Below are 17,652 nucleotides of genomic sequence, written 5' to 3'. Positions count from 1 at the left end.
CACAAGTGGCATCCCACAAGGTTCTGTCCTGGGACCTCTCTTGTTCGGTATTTACTTTTCTGAGGTACAGGCCAACGTGGGAGGACTATGGCTCACCAAGTTCGCAGATGATGGAAACTGGGCGCCATAATCGACTCTCCAGCTGACACAAACATCCCTCAAAAAGGTCTCGCAGAGACGGATAACTGGTGCCAGAGCCGTGGTCTGAAGCTAAATGCCAAAAAGTGTATAGTCATGCCCTCTGGCAAAAACAATGTGCCCACAAATTACCACATAGGTGGTAACCCATTAAGTACAGAGAAAGTAATTAGGGATCTGGGGACCCAAGTTGATAGCAATCTCTCCTTTGACAACCACATTGCCAAAGTGGTTAGAAAGACCTTTTACATAGCCCACCTCATCATGAAAGGATTCACATCTAGATCAAGAGAGGTAATGGTGCCCCTTTATTCATCCCTCATCAGGCCCATCATAGAATACAATGCCCCCTTTGGGATGTACCTTACCCGACACCTGCAGCAATTAGAAAGACCCCAAAAGTACCTCACCAGGAGGATCAAGGGACTCAAACAGATGCCATATTCTGCTCGGTTAAAAAAACTCCAGCTCTACTCAGTTGCATACCGCCTACTTCGAGGCGATCTATGCCTGACATATAAAGCTATGTCCAACCCAGAATTAATGGACATGCTCCACCTCAGTAAATCTAAATCCCTTAGAGCCACACGCTCGAGGGACTTGAACCTCAGCACAGAACTAAATAGAACATGCTGGAGGGACAGATTCATAACCCAGAGGCTCCCTTCGCTCTGGAATAGAATTCCAATTCATGTTAGGCAGAGCACCTCACTGACTCTCTTCAAGAAGAATCTTGATGAGTGGATGGGAGATCGTAGGTTTGTCCCGGGGATTACTTCCGTGTCACTATTAGACAGAGGCACAGTAAACAAAACTTTAAAAAGGGCACAGTATACTCAAATCAAGGGGTGGCGTAAGCCAAACACAATCGGGCTAGGCTTATAAATGCCCCAGGGCAGATAGCCTAGTATGAACCTATGAACTTAAGCATTGACTTACCAAGTGCATCTGCAGGCACAATTCCTGCCAGGAAAGATAAATTCTCTGGCAGACGAACTAAGCAGAAACTTCATGGATCACCACGAGTGGAAATTGGATCCATAAGTCTTCAACATGATAACAAGGAAATGGGGATGCCCGGATATAGATCTATTTGCTTCTCCTCACAACTACCAATTAAAAAGATTCTGCACAAGGGCTTATCACAGACAAGCATGGAAAGTCGACGCCCTATATTTCAACTGGAAAAACTTAGCAGTATATGTCTTTCCTCCACTGCCTCTCCTCCCCATGGTACTCCTAAAGGTCAGACAAGAGAAGCCAAAGATGATACTTATTGCCCCAGACTGGCCCTGCCAGTACTGGTATCCAATCCTAAGGAACTTGACTCAGTGCCCGGCCTGGACCTTGCCTCAAATACCTCATCTACTGTCCCAGCAAAACAATCAGATCCTACACAGCCAACTCAAGACCTTAAATCTGGCAGCATGGCGGATAATGTAGTCATACAAATCGCACCTCTCACTAAAGCTGTGATGGATGTCATATTGAAGGCCAGAAGGCCTAGTACCAGAAAATCTTACGCCGGAAAATGGAAGAGATTCTGTGCCTGGAACCAGGCACAAGGAATTGACACAGCTGTGCCAAATATTCCTCAGATTTTGCAATACTTAAGTGAGATGCTGGACAAAGGCCTATCCTTTTCATCAATTAAAATTCATGCCTCTGCCATTTTGGCTCAGTACAATACAGAGCCACCAATCTTTTCTCATCCTTTGTTAAGGCAGTACCTCAGAGGAGCCAAAAACTTAAGGCCTCCAAGGAGATCACCATTACCTGCATGGGACCTCAATTATGTTTTGGAAAAACTCACCCTGCCTCCTTTTGAGCCAGCCGCTACAGCTGATATAAAATTTTTATCTTGGAAAACAGCTCTGCTCCTAGCAATAATCTCTGCAAGATGAGTCTCAGAGCTACAGGACTCATGGCTGTGGAATCTTTTATAATTTTTTATCCAGACTGGGTTTCTCTGAGGACAAACCCGACATTTATGCCTAAGGTAGTGTCCAGTGTGGCCCTTAACCAAACTATTCATCTGCCTACTTTTTATCCAAACCCACAGAATAAGGGGGAGAGAATTCTGCATTCTTTGGACATACACAGACAGCTACGCTTCTACTTGAACAGAACCAAAGCTTTCAGAAAGACTGAGCAACTACTAGTGGCATATGCTGCAGGATCACAAGGAAAGGCTATCTCTAAGCAGACTATTTCAAAATGGATAGGCTACTGCATTCGTTTCTGCTATTCACAACATGGCAAGTCAGTGCCCAAGGGCATTAGGCCACATTCAACCAGAGCAGCAGCCTTCCTCAGGGGAGTACCAACCAAAGACATTTTAGAGGCTGCTACCTGCAGTTCAGTGCACACCTTTACAAAGCACTATCATTTACCACTCTACTCTAAATCCAGGGCAGGCTTTGCCACTGCAATTTTGCAGGGCCTCATAGCTGCTCCTAATTCTATTTAGCTCCAGCCTCCCAACCATAGCTTTGGGATTCAACCCAAGTGTAATGACTGCCAACAGTGAAACACAAAGAACGTAGTACAGTTGTGTACACTTAACATAAATGTAGATGTTCGAGTGTATTCACTGTTGCAGTCCAGGTTACCCACCCACCATCCCCCTTATCTTTTCTGGAACTTATCTGCACTTCTCTAATCTATACAACCTCTGCAGTGTATTTGCTTATAAATGAAGGTATAGCATATATTTTGGTGCATGCATGTTTTATTGGCATATTTTTAGCCTACCCTTTTGGGGGCACCTGACATCTGGGGCAAGAAAAACTGAAGAAAATGGCGTTGGCTGCATCTTTTATACCTCTGGCGCACTGACGTCAGGGAAGAGGCGAAAGCAACTGATGCCGGACCTAGACTTTGGAACTCAGGCCGACTGAAGGTAGCCTGCCAGCAGGATAACCCAAGTGTAATGACTGCAACAGTGAATACACTCGAACATCTACATTTGTGGTAAGTGTACACAACTGTACTTTCCAAAGCTTCAGGACATGTGACCGAACTGTCAGGCAGTGTGAGCTGAGCTGACTAAAAGACAAGTTTGGGCACAAAGCCCTTCAGAGCTTTACTTTCGCTGAAGAGTACTCTCCTCTGAGGCTTTTTAGGACCAATGGATAGCTTGTGCTTTCTTTTGCTTAGTAGATATGTTCCCTCTGCGGAAAAAAACTTCCATTTTCTTAATTTTGTTGATGTTTTACTACTTTCCTCTTCAGGAAAGTTATTTTAAAGCTAGGAGTGTTGTCTTTTAATGGACTTTCTCATGATTGTAACATGCTTTTAAATTGATTACTTGTTTTTTCTGTCACCTTAAAAGTGGTGAAAAGTAACCAAAAAGTTTTTTTTTTCCTGTGTAGAAATTGCCAGCGCCACAAAAGTAAAATAAACACACATTATTCTAATGTGCTTTTTACTGTTTTTCTGTCAAAAAAGTTACTTTTGTAGACTAGTAGTGTTTACTATCAATTGCTGCTTGTCTTCTCCGGGAAAGAGGCACCATTTTCTACTTGATCATGGAGCAAACTAACAGTTCCACTGTCAGTCCTTCCAACCACAAAAATAAAAATTTAAGCAAACCGCCTTTGCTATCACAGCAGGCTAACAATGTACTTCAGCTGCAGGTAGGCAACTGTGATGTGACTATTGGTTATGCCTCAATCCACTCATCTTTTACTTCAGATCCCCCTGGTGTAGCACCTACAGCCACTGTGGACTCTGGGTTAACCACATTCTCTGTGGCTGTGGGGTCCCTTCAGTGGTCAAGGGAGAGCTACTCTTGTCAGTCCTGGGAGAGGGAACACTAAACTTTTCCTTGGTGTCAGAATGCTGTGCCCATGCTTGGGGAAGCTGCTGTTGCCATTAGTAATGTGGCTGTCTCCAATTTTCATATCAAAATGAAACAGAAAACCAAGCATGTATGTACTCCTCTTCATTTTCTTTGGATAGGAGTAGTTTATTGGGTCTTTCTCAGGGTTTGATTCAGACTATTGATCCTTCTTGTAAAAAAGGTTATGGTAAAACAGAGAGGGATTTCTCTTTTCCTGAAGAGATTCAAGGTTTTGAATTTGAACAGGAAGATGCAGGGTCAGATACAGTTTTATTTCCTCAGATTTCAGATTCAGACTCAGAGGATAGTTTCTGACTCTGAGACTGAGACTTGCTAGAATGTGCCACTGTTTTCAGTGGGAGAACACTGAAGTTTCTCAGTCCTTCAGACATTAGTATGAGTTGTTACAGAAAGATTTTCCAGAACCTTCACCCGTTCCTCCTGTTCTGTCTGCTTTAGAGGATGTGTTTGTTACTTCCTGCAATTTTTCCTGATGCTCAGCCTGCTGTCCCTAATAAGGCAGACAAGGTGTGTAAAGTTCCTCAGTTTTTTAAATGTTTATACTCTATCCCCAAACCTGACCCAGCAGCTATCTTTAGTTGATCTCACTGCTGCTAAGCACTTAGTTAATTTCAATCATACTTTTCTGATAAGGCTGTGAAAATTATCGATAGGTGTAGGGAAAAAGTGTATACTTCTGCAACTTTGATTTTCAGAGTTTTGAATTGTTTGTTCAGACAAACAGTGAAAGTATGAGGAATTTTTTATGTGTAGTTTTTTCTTGTGTGCAAAACTCTGCTTTAAAAACTTAGTTTCTTCTGCTGAACAAGTCACTACTCATTGTTTAGTGTGTGTGTGTGTGTGTGTGTGTGTGTGTGCGCGCGTATGACTCTGTTGATACTTCTTCCCTGGCTATGGCCACTGGTATTGTTTTGAGGAGGTTTGCATGGCTGCATTCTCAGAACCTTCCAGTTGATGATAAAATTTTTAATTCTCCCCTGGATAAAGATTTAGTGTTTGGCCCCTCTGCTGCAGAGGTGATCAAAAAGCATGATGAAAGGGGCAAGCTGATCCAGGGAATCTCTTAAGATTTTTCAGCCCACCTTTTCCAAATTTTCAAAGGGATTTTTTATCTCCAGATTCAGTTTTAGCAAAAAACAGAATAATCAGTTTCAACAAAATACAGGTAGCAAATGTTTAAGAAGAAATAGCAAGGAGGTTCCAAAAAAAGAAGTCTCAAACCTCCCAAGGCCAGGAACAGTCCAACAAGGGACCTTGTGAGCCCTCCTACCTTGGCCCCTTTTATCTTCCAGAAAGTCTGAATCTCCATTTTTCTCTTTAGCAACAGATAGTTTCAAACAAATGGATTCTGAAAATCATTCATCAAGGTTACATATGGCAGTGAGAGGAAATTCCTCTTGTCCTCATTCTCCAGATCAGATTCTGTTGTTTCCACCCATTCTTCATCACATGCTGTCCCAAGGATTGATCGAACCAGTTCCTCCTTCCCAGGTGAGGAAGGATTTTTATTCAAGGATGTTCCTAGTGCCAAAGAAAACATTCTTGGAGACCAGTTCTGGATCTTTCTGTCCTAAACCATTTTGTCATAGTACCCAAATTTAAAATGTTGTCACTTCACAACCTGTTAACTATTCTTCCTCTTTCAGGTTTCCTGGCAGCACTAGACTTAAAATATGTTTATCATCATTTGTATTCATGCAGACTGAAGACATTTCTTAAGGTTTTGTGCATCTGGATCACATTATCAGTTTTCTGCCTTACCTTTTGAACTATCCTCCGCACCAAGGGTGTTCACAAAGTGTATAGCTCCAGTTATATCTCATTGCAGGTACAGGGTACACAGACTTAAAAAAAATATTTCTACAGAATACAGGATTGTGGCTTACTGTTAACATACAAATAACCAGATCAGGGAAAGTTGCTAGTGCACATTGCACCTTTGTAGCCCTTATTACCAAACATAATAGTTGTATCAGGAAATACTTTATAAGGATTATATTGCATGAAGGTACAGATGCTTTAATTTATTCTATCATCAGGAGATACTTTTTATACTAGATTATATAAACAACTTCAGTCATCGATTTAAGTATGGTATGGTGTATACTTTTAACTTGGCACAACCCTTAAAACAGACAGTAGTAATGCCTTCCCACAGTAAATTTCTAACATTTTTAGACAAACCTTTTTTTTTTTTTTTTTACAAGCATTTTGTGAGAGAGTATATCAAAGATAACCTTTCAAAAATAAGTGTTTATCAGTTTGGCTAAAATAAGGCCTTGTGTCAGTATCCATCCCCAGGTAGGAAACATCATCTACTTATTCTGCTGTATAATAGTGATTACCCACTGCACAATTAGTTGTCTGTTCTAACAAAAATAGGCTTTCCTTTTTGTTACATTTATCTTCAAAAATGTTGTGTAGTCTAATCTAATAGAATTTTCCTTCACTCTACCTTACATTTTGCTACTATCCTCTTTACCTAACAGACTATTTTTCGTCTTTGCTTTCTTATAAACATTATATAAGTGCATAACGTATGCTTTCTGTTTTCCAATGTCCCTTAGTTTTTACTGTGTTCATGATATTTGTTGTTTGCAACTTCTTGTTTGAAACTTATTTCTATCCTTATGTATTCATGTTTAAAAATGTAACTTCAGGGATGGTCTGAAAAAAATGTCAGTCTGCATAAATACATTACTCCAGTTAAATTTAAATAAAAAAAGGATAAAGTCAGACAATAACACTTAATCATTAGAAGTATCTTTTTTAAACAGCTAATATAATTTGCAAACATAAATGTATTTGCATGTTTAAACATTTTAGTATTCATAACAGAGTGCTTAGTGTAGAAACCTGAAAGAGGCCATTCTTTTAAGTTTTATGTGGGAGAGCAAAGTGACCCAGCCTTCCCAATGCATTCCTTTTCACTTATGTAAAACCAGATCCATTCTAATACTTATGAACCTACTTGTACATTTTTTAAGGCTGTAGCAGCATTACTGTGATTTATTATAAGCCTTAGTTCCATTTGCACATAGACTCAGTCTAGCTTTAGAATCATTGAATAGACTTAAACCCAGTCTAATGAAGTTGTTATAACAGTTTGCTTGGCAAAGGCACATTAAGCTATGTTGGAAATTTAACTAGTAGCTTAGTATCTTCTAAATGTGTTCTTAATTCTTCTAACATTGATTTTTCAACTACTTTTCAAAGGGTGCAATATTGGAGGTAATTGTCTCCCCATTTTAGACATAGGCACCAAAACAGTATACTTTCATTCTGTTGTAAATCTCCTTTTTAAAAATGAAAGCATTACATTATATTTGTACAGATGATGTAGTTAAAACCCAACTTCAGAAATCTTAAATGAAACCCTAACTAAAGTAAAAAAAAAAATGAACATGTAGTACTTTCAGTACTCATCCTTGGCAACATTATTACCATGCCCATTAACTCAACTACTGCCTGATTTTACATTATCTAGTTAGCATTCCATTTTCATATTTTGTTCTGCATTTCTTTCCAGCTACTTACTAGAAACTTTCCATGTCAATGTACAAGTTCCTACACATAATAAAAAAGCTTTTCTTACTATAATCTTTTTTTTGTTTTTTCATTTTGCAGAACTGTTTACGTAAGTCCTGGTTTTCTTTGTGTTATAATTTAAAGAAATCCTTACAAATTATTTAATGTCTTTATAAAGTAATGCTATTCTTTGTATCATAGACACCCCCCCCCCCTTTTATTACCTAGAGAAGCAACTTCATCCGTGTTTTAATTTGCATCTTAAATATATGCAGCATTTAATTTATATCTCACATCCAGTAACATTCAGACAAATATATGTTAGGTAGTTTATCATGTCAGGATCCAAGTGGGCATAAATTCTCAGTAGTACTTCCTATGTACCTGGTGTACTAGTAGGCAAGTAGTCATCATTCATATTAAGAAGTAAATCACACTTTCATTACGTGATACAAATGTTTTAAAGAATCCATTCATTTAGTGATACATAACCAAACCCAACCTATATAGTTGATTGATTTGCTTGTTTAAGACACCCAGTTTAGCAAAACATTTTAATGTTGTATTATCTGGGTTATAACCATTTATGGCTAGAATTGTTTATACACATCTCATTGGAATTCTCTAGTATGTTTGTCTTCTTCGTGTATTACTGCCCCATTTGTGAGGTACAAGCATGAAAGTAAACTACATTTAAAACTTTTTTTCTGCCACAACAAATCCTAACAGAAACAGTACGAAAAAGATTTCCTTCACATTTACTCTCAATTATTTACTTGATGTATTCTTATTTTTAACAAAATAGTGACTCCATTGCATGTGCATCTGATCATTAACTACTTTGTAGTCAGGTAAAATAAAGTTTTATCATACAAGTTTCTATAGACCATGACTCTAGGAATCACTTAAAATATATGTATCAGAAATTTCCACTGATCTCCTAAACTGCAAATGCATCACCTTCTGAAGTAAAGTTCTGGATATTTAACATTGAATAAGTTACTATCTATTTTACAAAATGCTAAGTAACATTTCAAGAAAAGTGGCACATGCACTCCTTCTCTTAAGACTACCACTAGTCCTAGGCTTTTGTTTTTCCACTCTGTTTTGTCCTTCTTTGCCTACCAACCATCAGTACTCACCTCTCAAGCCATTTGTTCTTACTTCATCAGGGTAGAGAGCCAACCAAAGAGGGTCTTATTTAAGCAGATGTCAGGAGTTTTCTACTGAGTTGTAACACTTTGGTGATTGACACATGCACTCTTTAAGTGAGAATCTTGTTTTGCCCCTACCCCTTAGCAGAAGGTACGGAATTCTGTATATTCCCCCCTAAGAAGCTGTGCTTCCTTGGAAGACTACAGCCAAAGCACCTTGGCATTGACTATGTGTATGTCTTTGGTCCAAGTGCTGCATATCATTCATCTGTACTCCAGCAAGATCGGACACTGCAGTCGACTAGATGAACTACCACTCATCCCCCAAGATGGGCAAGCTTTAAGCCCCCTCACTCCCACTCCCTAACTGTCTCCTGCTGTAACTGAGCTGCTACTGAAACTTTGGTCACTGGAGTGTAGTTGGGGAGTCATCCCTGTATGCCACAGAGGCAAGCTGTCCTTTCATTCTTAAAGTACTGTATGGCATTAAATTAGTTAGTTAGCTGTTCTGTACAGTTTATTCACTATTTTTTCACGAATTTGCGTTTTCTGATGTGTAGACTGATTTTTGTGGTTTTATTCTAGTAGGCTTGCCCCTTGTCACTCCTTGCCATTATTTATCAGCTGCATACTGTCACACTGTCCTGTAAGGTGTCTCGTGCACCCATGTCATGTCTCTTCTTTCTTGCTTAACCTGAAGGGAGCATAGATTTTGTTCCCATAACAATTTCTTTTACACTTTGCCTTTTGTTCGATTTGTTAGCTTAGTAATTTTTCTTAGTACTTTTTCAGACTAACTTGGTAATCCATATCCCTGCATGGGCAGCAGCAGAGGCAGTTCATGGTATTTGTCTACAACACCATAGAATAAATGTATTTTATGTATTACTTAATTTTTGTAAAATAGTCAGTTTTCCCATTTGGGGAGTCAGAACTTATGGAGCTGTGTACTGTGCATGTGCAGAGTTCCATTTTCTATTAAAAAGCCATCTTACTCACCTGAGCTAGTTTTATAACAGTCATTAATTTAGGCATACTCCCCATAGGGAATAAGGTGATTACATTTTGTTACCCGTCCTCTTGCTGTTCTGGTAGGGTGCAAACAACAGTTCGTATTGGGCTGTTTGGGCTGCTAGATGAAGCAGTAGGTGCCTGTGGCAGCAAGAGAATCAAAAGTGAAGGAAAACTACTTGCTATGGAAAGATGCAGTTGGAGCTGGCATTTCCAAGAAAGGTCCGTTAAAAATGTGCAGAAAAGGAACAGCGCATCATTTTTAGAACAATAGCACTGCAGCACAATGAAAAGTGTATAACTAATGAGACTGAAAAGAAAAACTAACATTTAAACGTAACCTAGACATTTCACACGTATCCACCTGCTGTCATCTTGGGTGGTACATCATTTAGATTTAGAGGGGCTGCAGTCTCCACTTCTTTACATCATGCTTGGGCAGTTGTGGTAATTATTTTACTTTTGCCGTAGCCAAGTGTACATTAGTAAAAAAGTTGTTCTTTAAAAATTGACACAGGCTCCTTTTCAGCCTGTAGCTTCAGCTTCCTTACAGCATTGTACAAGGAAGACTGTTCTTCTTTTCCCCCTTACTGCAGCTAGGGGAGTGCCTGAACTCCAGCCTCTTATGGCTGTTACTCCTTTTTTAGTTTTTCATTGGGACAGGGTGTTTCTTTGTACTAATCCTTCTTTTATGCCCAAGATGGTTAATGAATTGTCTCATAATCAGTCTATTAATTTGCTTGCCTCCTTTTTTCCTTCTCCCCAGTCTGCTAGTAAGAAGTTTCTTCACAACTTGGATTTACATAGGCATTTCAGATATTATTTGAATAAAACTAAGGCCATTTGCGAGTCTGAGCAACTTTGTTTCTTTTTATCTCAGATCTCTAGGTTTGGCTGTTTCTAAACAAACCATTACTACAAGGATCTCTAAGGCTATTTCTTTTTGTTACTCCTATCATGGGAAAAGCCTTTTTGCCTTTGTAAATGCTCATTCTGCCAGGGCTGTGGCTTCTTGTAGTGCTTTTTTCAAAGGATTGGATACCAGTTCTCTCCTTGAGGCTGCTACTTGGACTTGTGTCCATACCTTTACTAACCATTGCAAATTAGGTGATGTTTCCAGAGCAAGAGATGGTTTTGCCAGAGCTATCCTAATAGGTTTTCTTGAGGGCTGTTCTGCGCCTTCCTCCTCCCAAATTTCCTGTTGAGCTTTTGTACTCTCCCTTTTGTAAAGAGTACTGCTACAGTGATATGGAAAAACATACTACAGTTGTGTAAAATCTTATCATAACAGTAGATGTCCTTCTCACTATTGAAGTATTAATTCCCTCCTTCCTCTCTCTTCTGCTGTACTCTTTTATTTTTCTCCTCCTGGATGCAGATGTTCCTCCTACTTCCTAGGACTGTTGTTCCTCCTGAGGCTATTCAGTTCTGAGATAAGTATGTCCATACGTCACCTTTTTTGCCCTGTGCCTTGAGAGGGGAACATATGTCTGATGTATGACATCTATAAAAACCTAAGACTTTGTATACTGGTCAGATGTTGGGCTACTCTTGGTAGAGAATCCCTTTAGTAAAGAATACTGCAACAGTGAAGAGAAGGGCATCTACTGTTATGACTGGTGTCGCACATCCTTGTGCGGAGATTGTAAGATAAGGTTGTGGGTGATTCTGGATGAAAACCTTGAACTTTCAAGATGACTAACTCAGGCTAGACACATTTAAGGGTTGCTTAGGTTCATAGATTCTTGTGTAATTAGTAAGTATGCAGTTAGAGATAATTGAAGAGCCTAGACCAGTTTTCCAAATACCCTGGAGCACTGTCTGGTTAAGTGCTTTGCTCATTGACACATATAAGGCAAATGGAAGCTGACAGAGTCAAAGTTTAGGATGCAATAAGCAGTTTATTAAAAGCTCTTAGCCTTAAGTGCTTACTCCAAAAAAGAATATGAATGGCAAAGGCTTTCTGAAGATTTAGTTGTGATTTGGTGAAGTCAACATCAGTAATAGACTTTGAGTGCATTAATAACATGATATAAATGGGGTGGGACAAAACAGTAAAGTAGGGAGCAGCTTGCAAAACAGCCAGAGAAATGAGATAAGTTGTTGAGCCAAGTGGAAAATGTTTAGTAATGGTGTATGTCGAAGGGTTAAGGAGCAGCTGCCCCAGTTACAAGAAGTTAGGGTGTTTGATTAGCAGTGTAGAAGAGGTGTTAATTGGTCCATACAAGCAGCAACTGACTTTGCTACAGCTCTGCCTAGTGGTTTTCGTCTTCCACCAGGTTCTTTGCATATAGATAATTGTCACTTGAAGGGTGGCAGTGCTAAACAGTATAGTAATTAACTTGCTATGGAAGAGCAAGGACTTAAGCTTTCATGTTGAAAGGCAGACTTAACAGTGACTGGCATCATTTTCAGTTATAAAATTTAAGAATGCATTGGTTCCATGATGTAGAAGGTCAAAGTTCCAATTGTGATGAGTCAGTTCTGGATCAAGTAGTAGTACTAGTGCTGGAGGAGCCACATATGGCAAAAAGATGAAAGGAGTGGCTAATGGCAGCTCACCCATCCTTGGGGGACGAGGCTGCAAGGCATGCTATCTTCTTTGACCCCATTGAAGGGTGGCTGCCATAGCAAAGTGAAGTGAAGTAAGCTGTGATCTCATGCACGTGTGTACATGCCAAGTAATGAACATGTTGTAGCCATATGAGTGTGTGAATGGGAGTACATATGCTAATGTGATATTGCAAACAGTGTACTGCAGCATCTTCAGAGACTGAAGGATAGGGCTTAACTTGAATACCATCACTGCAGATGGGGTGACACTTAGCTCCTTGACCTAAATACTGTTAGTGTCCATACTGAAAGGCAATTGGAAGCTTAGAAAGTTGAATTCAGACTCCTAGACTTCATTAGCAAGGAACACCCTGGACTATTGTGAAAGAAAGGAGTTAAGATGTCAGCTCCAAGGTTGTGAGATAAAAACTCCCTAACTTCCTTCATGGCTGCCTGGATGACAGACTTTCATGAAGGATAAACAAACATAAAAAAAAATAAAAAAAGTTAGGACTGCATCAGTAATAAAAAAAATACTGCTTTTTTTTTTTTACCATGCAGACTGGCAGTATTAATATACATTAGTCGGATTTACAGAACTTTGCCAACATCATATATGAGCAGAGCAAGTTGTCATGTATGCCTGGGATGCATTATGGGGTTGTAGCAAATTGCTGTTTTAGACAGTGGAGTTATCACCTTCTTTCATCTTATTTTATTTTTTTTCCAAGATGCTTTGCTAATGAATGTCTGAAGTTAACAGAAGGTATTATATACCTGCCATAAATGAGGATCATCTGTGCCAAGTATCAGCTCTGCTGCTATTTTTTTTCCTTGTAGTAGAAGCCATGGTTGCTAGAGTTTAGCAGTCAGTTTGTTCTAGTTTACTTGCAAGATTTCTGTGTTGGAAGTTCATATTTTGTTGCATTTTGATTTGTGATCCTTGAGTAGTTCATAACCCTGTATTTTGTTTTGTACTGTATCAGCACCAACATATTGTAAAAGGGAAAGTAGGATTGTGTCACAAAAGAATGAGATATTTTAGAATGCAGGAAAGGGAGAAAAGCAATAGTTTGGAACTTTGTTCCCATCTGCCATAAGTCACTGCATTGTGTTGCATATTACAGTCCCCAAGGGTTGCAGAACATTCTGCCAACATGCCATTGCTTTGTACATTGTGACAGATTTAAATGCTAGAGGAATTATCCAAAACTCATTGCCAAGGTTGCATATTCATTATATTACATTAGCTTGGGAAAAGAAGTCGGAAATAAACTTCTCCAATCTGTCCTTTAAGTACAGTTTACATTATACCATCCTGTAACTTTTATTTCAACCTGTCCCCATACCCTTTTGAATGTCTTTATAGAGTGTTTCTCCACCACCCATTTTTGATGATTCATTCATTGGGTCCATAATCTTCTCCATGAAGAACTTTTTGGCAGCCATGGAGTACTTAGTCCCTGCAGTCTGTTACTTGTGCCATCTCTCTCCACCCATCCTTCATTTTCAGAATGACATCTTCTCATCTCTCTGACATCATGTGATGTCCCCTCATCTCTCTTGGTCCTTTAATGAGAAACGTTTGCAGCTGCCTTTGTCTGTGGTCATATGCTTTCCATTAAATACTGACTTTATTTCTGGTAACATTCCCCTGACGCTTCCTAGCAGCCTGATGATCCCCCTCTTTGTATATCTGCTAAACCTGAGCACACTACTCGGATTTTAGTTTTACCAGAGCTTGATAGAATAAGACAAATACCTCTTTGTTTCTGGAATCTGCCTTACTGAAGATGCAATTCAGCATTCTCTTTCCTGCAGTAGCCACCTACTCATTTTGCTCATGATGACCCTGTCTGTGTGTTCATAGGTTCATAGGTAAGTACTAGGCTATCTGCCCGAGGGCATCCATAAGCTTAGCCAGAATGTGTTGGCTTTTGCCACCCCCTTAGATTAGTTCCCTGTGCCTCGGTCCAGCAGAGCCATTAGTTCCCTCTGCCTCTGTCCAGCAGAGCCACTGCAGTGATCCCCGGGTTAAAATTTCTGTTTCCCATCCACCCGTCAAGGTTTCTCTTGAAAAGTGTTAGTGAGGGGCTTTGCCTAATGTAGATTGGAATTCTGTTCCAAAGCATGGGAAGTCTCTGGGACAGGAATCTATCCCTCTAGCACGTCCTATTTATTGTTGTGGTGAGGTTTAGATCCCTAGAGCGTGTGGCTGTCAGGGATTTGTTTTTTTTTAGGTGGAGCATGTCCATCAATTCTGGGTTGGACATGGCCTTGTATGTCAGGCAGAGATCACCTCTGAGTAAGCGGTATGCAACCGAGTACAGCTGGAGTTTCTTCAGTCGGGCTAAATAGGGCATATGTTTGAGATCAGTAATCCTCTTGGTGAGGTACTTATGTGGTCTTTCCAGTTGTTGCAGGTGTCTTGTAAGCTACATCCCAAATGGAGCATTGTACTGTATGATGGGTCTGATGACTGATGAGTAGAGGCACACAACAACCTCTTTTGTTCTAGATGCAAACCCTTTTGTGATTAGGTGGGCCACATAGAAGGATTTTCTAACCACCTTGGCAATATGATTATCAAAGGAGAGATTACTATCTACTTGGGTCCCCAGATCCCTTATTACATTTTCTGTATTTAGGGGACTACCACGTATGTGGTAGTTCAGGGATGACTATGCACTTTTTGGCATTTAGCTTGAGGCCATAATTTTGACACCAGGTATCCGTCTCAGTGAGACCCTTCTGGAGGATGTCTGTATCAGCTGGAGAGTCAATTATGGCCCCCAGTTTGCAGTCATCTGCGAACTTGGTCAACCATAGTCCTCCTGTGCTTGCCTGTACCTCTGAGAAGTATATACCGAACAGGAGGGGTCCCAGAACTGAGCCCTGTGGGACGCCACTTGTAACTGGTTTAGAGTAGGACCTAGAGCCTGCAACTCTCACCGTGTGGGTTCTGTCCGTGAGCCAATTGGCAACCCATCTCGTGATGTAGGGGTTTATGTTCAGGCTGGTGAGCTTGTCTATTATACCAGAATGAGGAATGGTGTTGAAAGCCTTTGCGAGGTCTAGGTAGGCTGTGTGGACCTCTTTTTCCCTCATCTAAAGCCTTGGTAACTGTCTCAAAGAAGTCCACCAGGTTTAAGAGGCATGATCTGCCCTTAACAAAGCCAAACTGGGTAGGGTCCAATGTTTGAAGGTTCCCAATGTCTCTATTAATGAATTCCATGATGATGCGCTCCATAGCCTTGCAGACCAGGCTAGTCAGGCTTATAGGGCGATAGTTCCTGTGGTCCGTTGTAGCTCCACCTTTGTGGAGCAGGATAACTGTTGCTGTGCACCACTCCATGGGTACGTAGCCTGTAGAGAGACTGAGTTTGAACAGTGTGTTTAGGTGAGGGGGTTAGTTCATTTTGGAGCTCGTGTAAGACACAGCCTGGGACACCGTCTGGTCCCATTGAAGCTGTATTTTTGGCTTTGGATGGGGCTGTTTTAACCTGTGTCAGTGATTGCTGGGGCACTACATTCTTCTGGTATGGTTATGGGCCCTTTAGGGGGTGAGAGGGGGGTGACGTTTGCACTAAACCTGTCTGCCAGAATGTTGGCAATATCAGTCGGTTCAGTGTATTTTGTGCCATTCTGCACTAACTCAGAACAGATCTGAGAGTTTCCACTTAGGTTCTTGACATAGCTAAAGAACGCTTTGTGATAATCTTTGGAGTCCTTGGCAATTTTTCTTTCGAAGCTAGCCTTGGATGATTTTATGAGGGATCTTAGTTTCTTGCTGATGCTAATCAGGGATGTCTTTCCTTTTTGGGATTTTACTCTTTTCTGCACTAGTTTCCTCCTTCTGTTGTATAGCTTGTTTATGGCAGGGGTCCACCAGACTGGTTTCCTTTTCTTGGAGGAGTGAGTCTTGGTTTTGCTTGGGATAGCAGGATCCATGCATTCTTGCAGATGCTCATAGAGTGCCTTTGTAAGGGATTCAGAAGCTTGGACAGCTTTGTCCTTTAGCATGGGGGCTGTGAACCTTTCCACTTCTGTCTTAAGTAACATGAAGTTTGCTTTTGAAAAGTTTTTCACAGTGGTTTCCTTGATTGGGGGTGGGGGCGGAATGTGGATATCCAGAGTGATTAATCTATGGTCTGATCTAACCAGCGAGGGTTTGACCTCTGGTGTAGAACACCAGTCGCCCATGTTGGTGATGACCAGGTCCAATATGTTGTCACCTCAGGTGAGGGTGTTGACGAGTTGATCCAGGGTGTTCGAGTTTATAAATTCTAGGAAGCGTTGGGCAAGGGAGTTAGTACTTGAGTAGTTTTCCCAGTTAATGTTCGGGTAATTGAAATCACCCAATATTAAGGCATTTGGTAGAACCTTCGTATTTTCCAGTGTCTCCAAAAGTGTGAAATGGGGGTCCTGGGTCATGGTGGGTGATCTCTAGCAAGCTACAATTTGAATTGCAGTTTTGCCCGATGTTAGTTGCACATGGATGATCTCTGAGGCATTGTGCTGTGCCACTAACCTGGAGGTGTGGGTATCCTTGATGAATATGGATACACCCCCACCTTTTGTGTTTCGGTCTGGGTTCTGTGGCCGAAAAGTGTGGTATGTGTTATAGCCTGGTAGTGCTGGGGTACTCTCTGGAGCCTTAAACCAGGTTTCTGTTACTGCACAGATATCAATGTTCTCTATACTGAGGTGTGCCGCGAGTGCATGCATTTTGAGGTTTAGACTTCTGGCGTTGAGTAGCATTGCCCTCAGTTTTTGGTTACTTGTGCTGTTTATGGTGGTGGGTTTGTCTTTTGAGCCTTGTCTAAGAAAGGCACTGTGGGGGTTGCAAAAGCCTCGGCCAGTATTCGAAAGCCTAAGGGTGACAGGTGCAAGCCATCTCTTGCGAAGCAACGTGGCTTATCGAACATGTCATCCCAGGTGGACAGATACTGGATCCCCTTTGAATGACACCAGAAACTTAGTCAATTGTTGAAATTGATCATTTTTCTTTATACTGTGGCATCATTCTTGGTGAGGGCAGGATGCTAATCAGGGTCATGGTCATACCGGCCTGGACTTCGTGATCAGAGAGCTCTTTCATGTCTCTTTTCATGTAGTCCAGGGAGGTACGTCTCAGGTCATTCACACCAACATGGACAATGACAGAGTCATATTTGTACTTGTTCTGGAGTGACTTGAGTGTTTGTGTTATTTGGCGGATCCTGGCGCTCGACAGGCAGCTAACTGTAACTTTCTCCTTGTCCAGCCTAGTTAGTGGAACATCAGTGTGCCTGACTATAGAGTCGCTTATTACTAGTGTGTTGGGTATTTTATTTTGCCTTAAGGGCTGTGATTGTGTGGCACACTGATTATGTGAAGTATGTGTTTCATGGTTTGTGATGG

The 17,652-nt window shown here is 40.8% G+C and overlaps 1 protein-coding gene across 1 annotated transcript in view; it reads left to right on the top strand.

The window, feature by feature from the left end:
* The window catches only part of FCHSD2 (FCH and double SH3 domains 2), a 3,469,714-nt gene that overhangs the window by 2,408,187 nt on the left and 1,043,875 nt on the right, over window positions 1-17,652 (top strand). The gene's annotated exons all lie outside the window — the stretch shown is intronic.

The sequence above is a fragment of the Protopterus annectens genome, chromosome 5.part0, assembly GCF_019279795.1.
Source record: "Protopterus annectens isolate FY-2018-M chromosome 5.part0, PAN1.0, whole genome shotgun sequence".
Lineage (NCBI taxonomy): Eukaryota > Metazoa > Chordata > Ceratodontiformes > Protopteridae > Protopterus > Protopterus annectens.
This window is presented reverse-complemented; position numbering and strand designations above follow the sequence as displayed.